The following is a 13,141-nucleotide window of genomic DNA, read 5'->3' as shown; positions in this document are numbered from 1 at the left end:
CTTCAGTGTGCAATAAGCAGATAAGCCCACTGGAGGGCGACGGAGTAGTCAACAAGCCGGGTCTTCAGCAGGAGGTCCCATCAATAGCAAAGGAGAGAGCAAATTGCTGTCAGGTGGAAGCCAAAGGGTCAGAAACCGAGAGGTCATGTAAACTACAAGAGGGAGAACTGGAGCCGAGTTCAAGACCCAAAATACAGGTCGGACCCGGGAGATCAGAGTAACGTACAGGGAGTAAGAGTCATAGGTCAGAACCGGGGTAAGACAGACAGGACGGGGAAGACTACGGGCAGGATGGGAAAGTCAGGGAACAGGGACGGATGAACAATACAAAGAGGACTCAGGTCAGGACAAGGTAGCATAGAAACAGGACAGATTAAGGTACACTCACAAGAGCCAGACAAGCACTCTGCCGAGCAGAAACTTACTGGTGATGTTCCGGAGATGCAGTGCCAGGATATAGCAGCCTGTCATCTGAAACGAGGCAGAATGGAATTAACCCCTCCCATGACATGTACGTAGTAGATAGGAACCTGCCATGGCTCAGCGGTGACTGAGCCAAAGCAATATCATGACACCTGCACTATAACTAGGGGGTATGGTTAATGAGCAATATTTACCTCTTGGATACGTTTGATAAATGAAACCCAATATTGTGGTGAACCGGTGAACATTTGCTTTGCCCTCACCCGTGTTATAAATTGTTCTATGTAACCTGATGAGTAAAGCCATTAAGTGAATGTTAGGCCTACTATATCGCTCTTCTAGTTCTCCTTTTAATCTGCTCTTTGTCATGGCTCTGCTTAGCTGTACAGTTATTGCATACATGAGCAGAGATTACATTACACTTTGGTAAATGGTTAGTCATGTGCATTACGTAGATGTTTCTGAATTTGTTTCCCCATGGAGATCTGACCAGAGACTGCCTTGGTTGTACTACTGCCTTTTGTCTGAAGAAAGACTACCTACAGTTAGGTCCAGAAATATTTGGACAGTGACACAAGTTTTGTTATTTTAGCTGTTTACAAAAACATGTTCAGAAATACAATTATATATATAATATGGGCTGAAAGTGCACACTCCCAGCTGCAATATGAGAGTTTTCACATCCAAATCGGAGAAAGGGTTTAGGAATCATAGCTCTGTAATGCATAGCCTCCTCTTTTTCAAGGGACCAAAAGTAATTGGACAAGGGACTCTAAGGGCTGCAATTAACTCTGAAGGCATCTCCCTCGTTAACCTGTAATCAATGAAGTAGTTAAAAGGTCTGGGGTTGATTACAGGTGTGTGGTTTTGCATTTGGAAGCTGTTGCTGTGACCAGACAACATGCGGTCTAAGGAACTCTCAATTGAGGTGAAGCAGAACATCCTGAGGCTGAAAAAAAAAGAAAAAATCCATCAGAGAGATAGCAGACATGCTTGGAGTAGCAAAATCAACAGTTGGGTACATTCTGAGAAAAAAGGAATTGACTGGTGAGCTTGGGAACTCAAAAAGGCCTGGGCGTCCACGGATGACAACAGTGGTAGATGATCGCCGCATACTTTCTTTGGTGAAGAAGAACCCGTTCACAACATCAACTGAAGTCCAGAACACTCTCAGTGAAGTAGGTGTATCTGTCTGTAAGTCAACAGTAAAGAGAAGACTCCATGAAAGTAAATACAAAGGGTTCACATCTAGATGCAAACCATTCATCAATTCCAAAAATAGACAGGCCAGAGTTAAATTTGCTGAAAAACACCTCATGAAGCCAGCTCAGTTCTGGAAAAGTATTCTATGGACAGATGAGACAAAGATCAACCTGTACCAGAATGATGGGAAGAAACGTGATGGCATGGGCATGCATGGCTTTCAATGGCACTGGGTCACTTGTGTTTATTGATGACATAACAGCAGACAAGAGTAGCCGGATGAATTCTGAAGTGTACCGGGATATACTTTCAGCCCAGATTCAGCCAAATGCCGCAAAATTGATCGGACGGCGCTTCATAGTACAGATGGACAATGACCCCAAGCATACAGCCAAAGCTACCCAGGAGTTCATGAGTGCAAAAAAGTGGAACATTCTGCAATGGCCAAGTCAATCACCAGATCTTAACCCAATTGAGCATGCATTTCACTTGCTCAAATCCAGACTTAAGACGGAAAGACCCACAAACAAGCAAGACCTGAAGGCTGCGGCTGTAAAGGCCTGGCAAAGCATTAAGAAGGAGGAAACCCAGCGTTTGGTGATGTCCATGGGTTCCAGACTTAAGGCAGTGATTGCCTCCAAAGGATTCGCAACAAAATATTGAAAATAAAAATATTTTGTTTGGGTTTGGTTTATTTGTCCAATTGCTTTTGACCTCCTAAAATGTGGAGTGTTTGTAAAGAAATGTGTACAATTCCTACAATTTCTATCAGATATTTTTGTTCAAACCTTCAAATTAAACGTTACAATCTGCACTTGAATTCTGTTGTAGAGATTTCATTTCAAATCCAATGTGGTGGCATGCAGAGCCCAACTCGCGAAAATTGTGTCACTGTCCAAATATTTCTGGACCTAACTATATTTGTCAGTTGCAGATTTTCCACTAAACCAAACATTCAGCAAATTGCAGTTCAGGCGCTTTGCTGATATATGTTTAACATCACAACTGATGCAAACAAGTCGGCAACTTAGCGACGTCATGCTTCATACTGTATAATGATGAAAAATCAAATGTTGTGTTCTCCATATCTCAACAAATATATTCACCACATATATGCATGTCCGAGAGCACCATTTCTATGTTAATACCACAACTGACCAGGAGCAAGAAAGGGGATAAGGGGTGCCTCACCGGAATCCAACAGAACACAGGTGCCTGGAACAAGTGGCTGGATACCACTCATAAGCAGCGATGAAAAACGGGAGAAAATTCCGGCACCAGCCGTCTCTTCATTGAAATCTTCAATATTTTATTTGCGTGTCAAGAACAAAAAATTCATGTGGGGACGCAGCCCTTAAACGTCTGATGCATTTGCAACAAAGTTCTTAATCATTGGCATATGAACAGTATATAAAAACATCCATATATACATATTCCATTAGATAAAACCATATATACCTGTTACTTGACAAAGTTAATTGTGCTACATTGTAATTTAAATGTGAGCGAGCCTACCTAAAACTCATGACGCCAACATACTGTCGACCCTCCCTCTACTTAGACTAGCAAAAGACATTCCAATATACCAATTTATTCACTGGAGGAGAGAGAAAAGAAAAAAAAAAACAACGAAATTACATTTAATAAAAATGGCTGATATCACTGCAATATATTAATCCCAAGGGGAATATAGCCTCCAACTCAATTATCCAAAGGCATTCCCATACACCAGTTTATTCAATGAAGGGAGAAATTTTTTTTTAGCTTCCAACTCAATTATCCAATACGCTTTGAAATTTAAATATAGGAGGGCACCAACCCCACCCCTGGTATCACCACTGGCACTATAAGTGAAATGCAACCCAAAAAGAAACAGAAGTGCCAATAATAAGAGATCGCCAGACATTTAGTTTGGAAAAAAGTAATTTACATTTTTATTGAAAGACTGTGTAAAATCCAACAAACAACACCAAGGTTCTCAGTAGCAACCATGGACAAGACAGATTAAAAACCTTTAAAAAAAATAGGAACTTCACAATGTATCACACAAATAGAAAAACAAGGTGCTGTAATTAACATGGAGCAATATACAAAGTAGACTCTAGGGAACAATTATGCCCAGCATGCAAAAGTTGATAAATTCACAGAATGCAGCAAGAATTTAGTGGCAAGAAATAGAAATGCATGAAACCTCCTGTCTAGTCAGCATAAAGCAAGTTTAGTGCATGAGACCTAACAGGGAGTCAAATAGACAGAGTTAATGGCTCCATAATAAGGCACATGGACATTACATGCAACAATATAAATTGCCCTAAGGCCCTGTGCGCACTAGAAAATGGATTTTTCTTAAGAAAAAAACGCACCCTCTGAAAGATTACTGCACCTGCAGCAAAAAAAAGCAGCAAACCGCACCCGAAATCCGCATGCGGTTTTACCGCGGTTTGCTGTGGATTTGCTGTGGTATGTCCCTGCGTTATTTTGATAGCACAGGGAGATACTCACCTTTCCCCGCTCCTTATGTACGTGGTGCTGAAGTCTCCCGCGATGCTGTGTCCCGTGCGGCTGTATCTGGCGCTCTGCTACTTAAGGGTCGGCTGTGCACTGCATAACTGCATACGCATGAGCCAACCTAGAAGTAGGAACCCAGGGTCCGGAGGCAGCCTCGCTGGAGATGGTGAGTATAAGATCAGCAGTGACTTCAGTCAGCTGATGTGCAGTGACAGCTGGAGTCCTCCACCTGTCACCGCAAAGCACATGAGTGAAGTGACCGCTGATCCCGTGTGGCTTACTTCACTTCTGGCCTGACCCTCACAGTGAGCAGTCATGGTCTATGGCGCTCGCTGTGAGTGTCAGGTGTAGCAGAGCTGGAAGCGTCATGTGGGTTACGTCGGACCTGGAGGGCTGTTATTGGTGGGGTTAATAAAGTGGTGAAAGAGGGGGCTTTTTTGTCTTTTATTTCAAATAAAGGATTTTTGGGGTGTTTATTCACTTTCACTTACAGTTTAGTGATGAGGGGGTGTCTCATAGATGCCTGCCATCACTAAACTTGGACTTAGTGGCAGCTATGGGCTGCTGCCATTAACTCCTTATTACCCCGATTGCCACCGCACCAGAGCAACAGGACTGTCGCATGTAAAGGATGCTAGGTAATAGAAAAATGGTCCGCACTCAGACTATGGTAATGATGGTGCAAGTGAAAATTGGGTCAAAGATCCTAAAGTCATAACAAATAAATTCACTGCACTCAATTTTTGTGATGCAAAAGTGAATATTTTTTTTTTATTAAATTAAAATCTGCGACTATGAAATTGTCCGACGTTTCGACCTGCCTGGGTCTTAGTCAAGAGTCGCTGTACAGTAGGTGCCTAGAGGATGACAGATGAGAAGCACTGAAGCACTAATGCATAGGAGAAGGTGCCTTAAGGATAGTACACACTTTGCAGCTGCAGCAGTGCTGTTGCTATTTGTATATGGTGTCCTGATACCATATACCAATAGCAACAACGCTGCTGCACCTGCAAACCCTGTGTAATATCCTATGAGACTAATGAGCGGCCAGCTCTGGAAGATGAAAGAGCTGCCGCGGGAGCAAGGTGATAGCCGACTGTAGGTAAGTATGAAGCACTTGCTCCTACTTTATATGGGGAGCAGCATCTGGCCAGATACCGGGGATCAATCCTCCGCCGACCCAGAGTCAGTGGGTGATTGATCTGCCAGCCCTCCAAAATGCAGGGACCTGTGGAAAAGAAGTGACGCACATTAATTCCGCAGCGAAAACTCTGCAGCAAAACCCACAGGGACAAAAAAAACGCAGTGTGCACACAGTATTTTTTTTATCCCCATAGGCTTTACTGGAGAAGGACTGCAGAAAGGTTATAAATAGGGATGATCGAATACCCTATTATTCGATTCGACGAATATCCGGTGAATACCTCACCGCTATTCGAGTATTCGCGAATATTGGACCCCCAATGTAAGTCTATGGGAAACCAGAATAAGTCTACGTCGGACCTGTCAGTGACCTGTGGTGACTGAGGAAAAGGCTGAAATGGATGGGAAAAGGCTGAAACAGTATGGGCACAGCCTATAGAAAGTGCCTCACTGCATTTCTGGTGTCTTTGAATAACCTGGTAAGAGCAGCATGCGGCGTTTACATAGTCGCCAGAACAGCTCTAAACCAAAGTAAAAGAGGGGAAATTGCTAAGAAACAGTAATAACTCTAATAAAATGTAAAATAAAGCCCCGACCTCCCAAAAAAAACTTTAGCATATGTTCACACCTTATGTTTTTTTTTTACATTTTTCCTTTTTTCTCGATTAGAAAGGGCTGTAACTTATATATTATATTGGTGTCTGTCTCACACCTCCTTTTTGGGACATATTTGACAGCACTTTAAAAGGTCAGCTACAATGTGCCCATTGGGATGTTGACCTTGCCCTCCTCCTCCTCCACCAGCACCACCGACTCTAGTTGCCCTCTACTCAAATGTATGAAGGGCCACTGCCTGTCCTCAAATCTCAGACTTCTTAGGGCTCTCAGGTGGGCCCTGTAACATACATTGGGGAGGGATTGCAGTCATTTGTAGTTTTCTGCTTCCCTATATCATTGGTGTGAGTGAAAGTTGGAATACGTACTCCATTACACTTTACGGTGCTATTGCCAATGTGGCCATTTGGGTGTTGGCCTTGCCCTCCTCCTCCACCAACACCATCGGCTCCAGTGGCCCCTCTTCAAATTCTATTCAAATGATTCAGAAATGTATGGTTTATGGACAAATAAACGCCACGCTGGGACATCGAAGCTGATGTCGTTGATGATGATTGCATCTAACCAAAAGCAGGTTGGGAGCAGGAGGCATCATCGCCTGCTTACTAGACCGCAGTTTGTGAAGCATGCAGCACCATAGAATTGGCAGTTGTTTCACTCTGGAACTCAGGCTTTATTCCACTATCTAACACCGAGAATTTAAAAAAATTCAGTTTCCCCAAGGGGGAATGGTTCAAACACTATGTAGCACAGCATCAGAAGGTACTCTTGTGAGGTAAATCCGGAGATATGACGATAAATCATGACATTCAAGTCATGTCAGGAAGCCCTCTCCTGGTGTCACTACCCCCTTCCCTTCACACAACTGGTTTAGCAACAAATCCATGGCCATGTCCTGTGATATGGAAATTAGGTGGCTTTAGGACAATGGACACAGGATGACTCCCTGCCGTCACCCTGTAGTAGGAGCTGCTAGCTAGTTAGCAAGGCTATGGAAATAGCCAGACAGAACGACTCCAGTAAAAAATGGTTCATATCTCGCAAGCCATATTTCCGATAAATATGGCAACCATAAAAATGGTGTCTCCGCATGTGGACGATGCCGGCACCCCCTTTTTATGGGAACAGGACATTGGGAAATGCCCCAGGCGTGATATCAGCCAATGGGGAACTGGCAGACAGGTCATGAGTCCCCTCGTTCTGTAGCTAAATTCATAACTGTCACAATGAGAGCATTGGCGTCTGCCTACGACGCTCCCAGGCAAAGTTATAGCCAAAATCCCCTTTGCTGGATAATTCTGATCCATGCAGGGGGAGTGGCAGTGCTTCCCTGTGAGGTCACTAAGGTAGGAGGGGACCTGGATCTGCCCAGGTTGATAACCCTACTTCGGCCATTTTCCAGCGTTCTTCTGCTCGGGGGCCTGGTTGGGACAGACCTGTGAGAGAGTTCCTGGAAACCTGGTCTACAGCGCCCCCCTGTGGCCAGACGCACAAGGTAACTGATTGAATTGCATACCTGTTGTAACCCATGCTTTATCTGTAACTGTACTCTGACATATGTATATTCTGTAGATTCCCTATTGTATATATTGTAGTTCTAGTGTGCTTTAGGCTGATTAAAGTATATAATTAATCTTGGGCTGTTCTGTTATCTCGATCTAGAATCCCACGTCTGTGTGTTCGGCTAATAGTTACCGTAAATCGGTTGGTGGCAGCGAATTGTGCCAAGGATTATTGTGGGGAGGCCAGTGAGATTCGGGGAGATTTTATATATTCCGCCCGCGGAGGTCGGGGGAATATATACCTTACTCTCACCGGGGACCCTTCAATAATCGGCATAAGTAGTATAGCGGCCTCCGTGCTTATTGTCGGGCAATTCCATAATTGGCCTGACTATAAGAGGGGCGCTAGAGAGCGCGTCACGTGCTCTGTCTGTCGGTCGGGAGGTATAAAGGAGGGGTGACCCCCACTTGTTACCCCCCGATTGTGACGTACTGGCAGCCAGCGCGGGGGATTTCTGAGTGACCCCCCCGGTGGTTCGTGACATATTGGTGGCAAAGCGGTGGGATCGAGATAATAGTGTGTGTGAGTGTGAGACCCATACTCCCAGACACTAAAGACTGCCTGCAGCAGCTGTGGCTGCTGGGGTCTTCAGACTAGCTCAACACTAGAGTGTCAGAGTGCAGATACTGTAAGGTGTGTGGAGGCATCAGGTGTCAGTTCTGTGTCAGTGACCAAAAGTCTGCAAGAATGGCTGAGAGCACCAGGAGCAAAGCCAAAGGAATGGCCGATGCTCAGGCCAGAGACGATGAGGAGGTTGTCCACGAGTCCTCCAGGAGCTCGACGCCAGAAAACAGCTCTGCAGAGGACATTGCACAACCGGGCACTGCTGGACAAGATGAGGAGCAGCTCGCCCAAGGGTCCTCCACGAGCCAGACGCCAGCCCTCCGCTCTGCAATGGACAGTGAAGCACCAGGCTCCGCAGCGGGCCGCAGATCACCACGTGCCATTCCACCGAGCCTGGGAGGCTCGGATAGCCTTCTTCAAATGGCTATGGCCCTACGCCAGGCTGGAGACCGGGAGGGCTACAAGGAACTCATGGCCGAGCGTGAGCGGCAAGCAGCGCGTGAAGAGCGCCAGGCAGAGCGTAACTACCAGCTGCAGCTAGCTCAGCTCCGGCCCTCATCAGCCACCCGTGACCTTCCAGACACCAAACTTCCAAAGGTCCGTGTTGAGGACTTCCCAGTGCTGGAGAAGGATGGAGACTTGGACTCTTTCTTGACTGCTTTTGAACGGACTTGCTTGCAGCATCATCTGAACAAGGACCAGTGGGCCAAATACCTGACCCCCCGTTTAAGGGGTAAGGCCCTGGATATCCTTGGGGACTTGCCTGCTGAGGCGGATCAGGGCTACGACACCATCAAGCGGGCCCTGATCCAACAGTACAACCTCACCCCGGAGTCCTACCGCAAGAAGTTCCGGACGCTGCAGAAGGGACCAAAGGACTCCTGGGCTGACCACCGGCGGGCACTTGCCCGAGCTGCCGACCACTGGACCCAAGGCCTGCAGCTTTCCACCGGACCGGAGATCCTGGACTTGTTCATCACGGAGCAACTCTTGTGGAACTGCCCTGAGGATCTCCGCCAGTTCATCCGAGACCAGAATACCAAGACAGATTGCAATACCAAGACAGATTATTAAACTTGGGGTTATTTAGTCTGGAAAAACGAAGGCTTAGGGGAGATCTAATCACAATGTATAAATATATGAGGGGACAGTACAGAGACCTTTCCAAAGATCTTTTTACACCTAGGCCTGCGACTGGAACACGGGGGCATCCGCTACGTCTTGAGGAAAGAAGGTTTAATCATAATCACAGACGAGGATTCTTTACTGTACGAGCAGTGAGACTATGGAACTCTCTGCCGCATGATGTTGTAATGAGTGATTCACTACTAACATTTAAGCAGAGCCTGGATGCCTTTCTTGAAAAATGTAATATTACCAATTATGTATATTAGATTTTATGACAGGGTATTGATCCAGGGAACTAGTCTGATTGCCGGATGTGGAGTCAGGAAGGAAATTTTTTCCCCATTGGAACTTGTTTGCCACATTGGGGTTTTTTTGCCTTCCTCTGGATCAACATGTTAGGCTACGGGTTGAACTAGATGGACTTAGAGTCTCCCTTCAACCTTAAAAACTATGATACTATGATACTATGATACTAGAAGCCAAAGGGATCCACGGCTACAGCTGCCCTGGCAGATGACTACACCAACAATCGGGCTCCTGAAGCCAGGAGAGCAGCCACCAGCAGCACCTGGAGAGGGGGTAAGATGAACTCTGCGACTGCCCCACCTGCCCCTAGACTGCAGGGGGTGTCCCCCTCAACTCCCCTCTCCAGGCCCGTGGCAGAACCAAGACGGTGCCACCAGTGCAACCTACCTGGACACTTCAAGGCCATGTGCCCTCAGCGTCCCAAGGCCCCGGCTCCGTCCCCGTCCCAAGGGCCGCCCAAGGTGTATTGTGTGGGTGGGGGTGGTGGTAGGTCCCCGGACAGCTTCCAACCTGTCACCGTCGGCCAGTCTGTGACCATAGGACTGCGAGACAGCGCCTCGGAGGTGACTCTGGTGCGGCCTGAGATGGTGTCCCCCCAAGACTTGATCCCTGGAAAAACCCTCGCTGTCTCCGGGATTGGAGGCATTGACCCGGCGCTGCCTGTTGCTGACATTTATGTGGACTGGGGCGCAGGGCGAGGGGTGAGGGAGGTGGGGGTAACTGATCGGATCCCTGCAAACGTGCTACTTGGGACAGATTTGGGGCAAATAACCTCCCAGTTTGGCCCCGCCCCAAAGGCTGAACCTTCAGCCAGTGCTGACGTGCCTCCGGACAATGTTAATGTGTTATCTATGAATGATGTAAGGGAGGAGGGAGTGAACTCTGATATTTCTGCTTGCACAGACACCATAGACACACACACAGCTGCAGCTGTGACAGGGGAGGGGGTCAGAGAAAGGTGTGACAATGCCTCTACAAGTAACCAGCCTGTGAGCTGGGATCTGTTGCCCTCTGCAGGGATAAGCAGAGAGCAGGGTGCTGCAGGGGGAGGACCAGTGTGTGGGGTGGGGGCTACCACAGCAAATGTGGGGTCCCCAGAGATTTCACAGCGGGGTTCTGTTGCTGCAGGGGGGGAACAGGCAGGTGAGATTGGGGCCGGTCCAGGAGCGGAAGTGCTCCCAGGTAAGATCTCGGTGCATGGTTCCCCCACAACCGGGGTGTCAGGAAGCCAGGTAGGTCTGCCTGAACCGGCGACTTGGTCAGGAACGGAGGAGGAGCAGGCACGACCCACGGTCGCAGCGGCTGTGGCCGCTGTCACCCGCAGTGGGAGTGCTGGAAGCCAAGGGGCCTCCCGGAGGTCCGATAGCTCTTCCCCTTCTGACCAAGTGGCAGCCGAGTCAGGTGGAGGCCAGGACACAGGTCCCGGGGTACTGACTGAAGATGTGACAGTCTCGTCGATTCTGGCCACATCTAGTCAGGGGTTTCAGGCAGCGTTAGAAGCTGACGACAGCCTGAAAGCTCTTAAGGAGCAGGCGGCACAGCCTCCCTCGGACTCGGACCCGGAGCGAGTGGTCTGGGACCAAGGACGGCTGTACCGGGCCACGGTCCAGCAGGGTTCACCGGAGGCGTGGCCCAGGGACCGACAGTTGGTGGTACCCTATCCGTTCCGGACGGAGTTGTTGCGGATCGCACATGAGATTCCGATGGCCGGACACCTAGGGATCGCTAAGACCAAGGCCAGGTTAAACCAGCATTTCTACTGGCCAAAAATGGGGGCCGATGTGGCTGCCTACTGCCGTTCGTGTGAAACCTGTCAGAGAGTGGGGAAGGCGGGGCCACGCCCCAAAGCCCCACTGGTATCTCTGCCCATCATCGATGAGCCTTTCAGGAGGGTGGCTGTGGATCTGGTCGGCCCGCTGGCCATCCCCAGCAGCTCCGGGAAACGCTTCATACTGACGGTAGTGGACTATGCCACCCGGTACCCAGAAGCAGTGGCCTTGTCGTCCATTCGGGCTGACAAGGTGGCCACCGCATTGCTGGAGATTTTCTCCCGAGTGGGTTTTCCCCAGGAAATGCTCACCGACCGGGGGACCCAATTCATGTCCCAGCTGATGGAGACCCTCTGTAAGCAAGTCCAGGTGCGACATCTGGTGGCCAGCCCGTACCATCCACAGACTAATGGCCTGTGCGAGCGGTTCAATGGCACCTTAAAGCAGATGCTTAAGATGTTGGTCGACTCCCACGGGCGTGACTGGGAGCGGTATCTCCCACACCTGTTATTTGCTTACCGGGAGGTTCCACAGGCCTCAACAGGATTCTCACCGTTTGAGCTCCTGTACGGGCGACGTGTGCAGGGCCCCCTGGCTCTGGTGAAAGAGGCTTGGGAAGGGGATTTGGCCACCCCTGGAGTGTCGGTTATCGAGTATGTCATGCGCTTCCGGGACAAAATGCAGGCCTTGACGCAACTGGTACACGACAATATGGCTCAAGCCCAGGCCGATCAGAAGCGTTGGTACGACCAGAACGCTTGTGAGAGGACCTACCAAGTGGGTCAAGAGGTGTGGGTACTGGTCCCCGTACCACAGGACAAGCTCCAGGCAGCCTGGGAAGGCCCATACCTCGTGTACCAGCAGCTCAACCCTGTAACGTACCTGGTCACCCTGGACCCTGCCCGTGGAAGGCGGAAGCCCTTCCATGTGAACATGATGAAGGCACATCATGAGCGGGAGGCATGTGCGCTCCCCGTGTGCAACCTGCCCGAGGAGGGAGAAGCGGAAACCCTCCTGGATATGCTAGCCCAGGTTAGGGCAGGCGGATCCATTGAGGATGTGGAGGTTGGCCACCAGCTCTTGGAGGACCAACGGTCCCAGCTGTGGGCCACCCTACACCCCTTCCGGGGGTTGTTTACCAACCAGCCCGGAAGGACTGACTTGGCTGTCCATCACGTGGACACTGGGGATCATCCCCCGATCCGGCGTTCAGCATATCGGGTCTCCCTGGAGGTGCAGCAACACATGCGCCAGGAGATTGACGAGATGCTGAAGCTGGGGGTGATCCAGGCATCCAACAGCGCTTGGGCCTCGCCTGTAGTCCTCGTCCCTAAGAAGGACCGAACCACTCGGTTCTGCGTGGACTACAGGGGGCTCAATGCTGTCACGGTCGCCGATGCGTACCCAATGCCACGCATCGATGACCTGCTCGATCAGTTGGCCGGGGCTCAGTACCTGACCATCATGGATCTGAGCCGGGGATATTGGCAGATCCCCCTGACTCGCAAGGCCAGGGAACGCTCTGCCTTTATTACCCCATTTGGACTGTACGAGTCCACGGTGATGCCATTCGGGATGAGGAATGCCCCTGCCACTTTCCAGCGGATGGTCAACACCCTGCTCAAGGGACTTGAAGGGTACGCGGCCGCGTACCTGGATGACATTGCCGTCTTCAGTCCCACCTGGGAGGACCACCTAGAGCATCTAGCACAGGTGCTCAGGCGGATCCACCGGGCAGGTTTGACCATCAAGCCGGGAAAGTGTCAGCTGGCCATGAGCGAGGTCCAGTACCTCGGTCACCGGGTAGGTGGGGGAACGCTGAAGCCCGAGCCTGAGAAAGTGGAGGCCATCGCATCCTGGCCCACCCCCAGGACCAAGAAGCAGGTGATGTCCTTCTTGGGGACCGCTGGGTACTATAG

The 13,141-nt window shown here is 49.5% G+C and overlaps 1 protein-coding gene across 1 annotated transcript in view; it reads left to right on the top strand.

The window, feature by feature from the left end:
* KIFAP3 (kinesin associated protein 3) overlaps window positions 1-13,141 on the top strand; it is a 347,223-nt gene that overhangs the window by 261,906 nt on the left and 72,176 nt on the right. The gene's annotated exons all lie outside the window — the stretch shown is intronic.

Source organism: Anomaloglossus baeobatrachus, chromosome 8 (assembly GCF_048569485.1).
Source record: "Anomaloglossus baeobatrachus isolate aAnoBae1 chromosome 8, aAnoBae1.hap1, whole genome shotgun sequence".
NCBI classification, from domain to species: Eukaryota; Metazoa; Chordata; class Amphibia; order Anura; family Aromobatidae; genus Anomaloglossus; species Anomaloglossus baeobatrachus.
The sequence above is the reverse complement of the archived record's forward strand: the minus strand, read 5'-3'. Positions and strand labels throughout refer to the sequence as shown.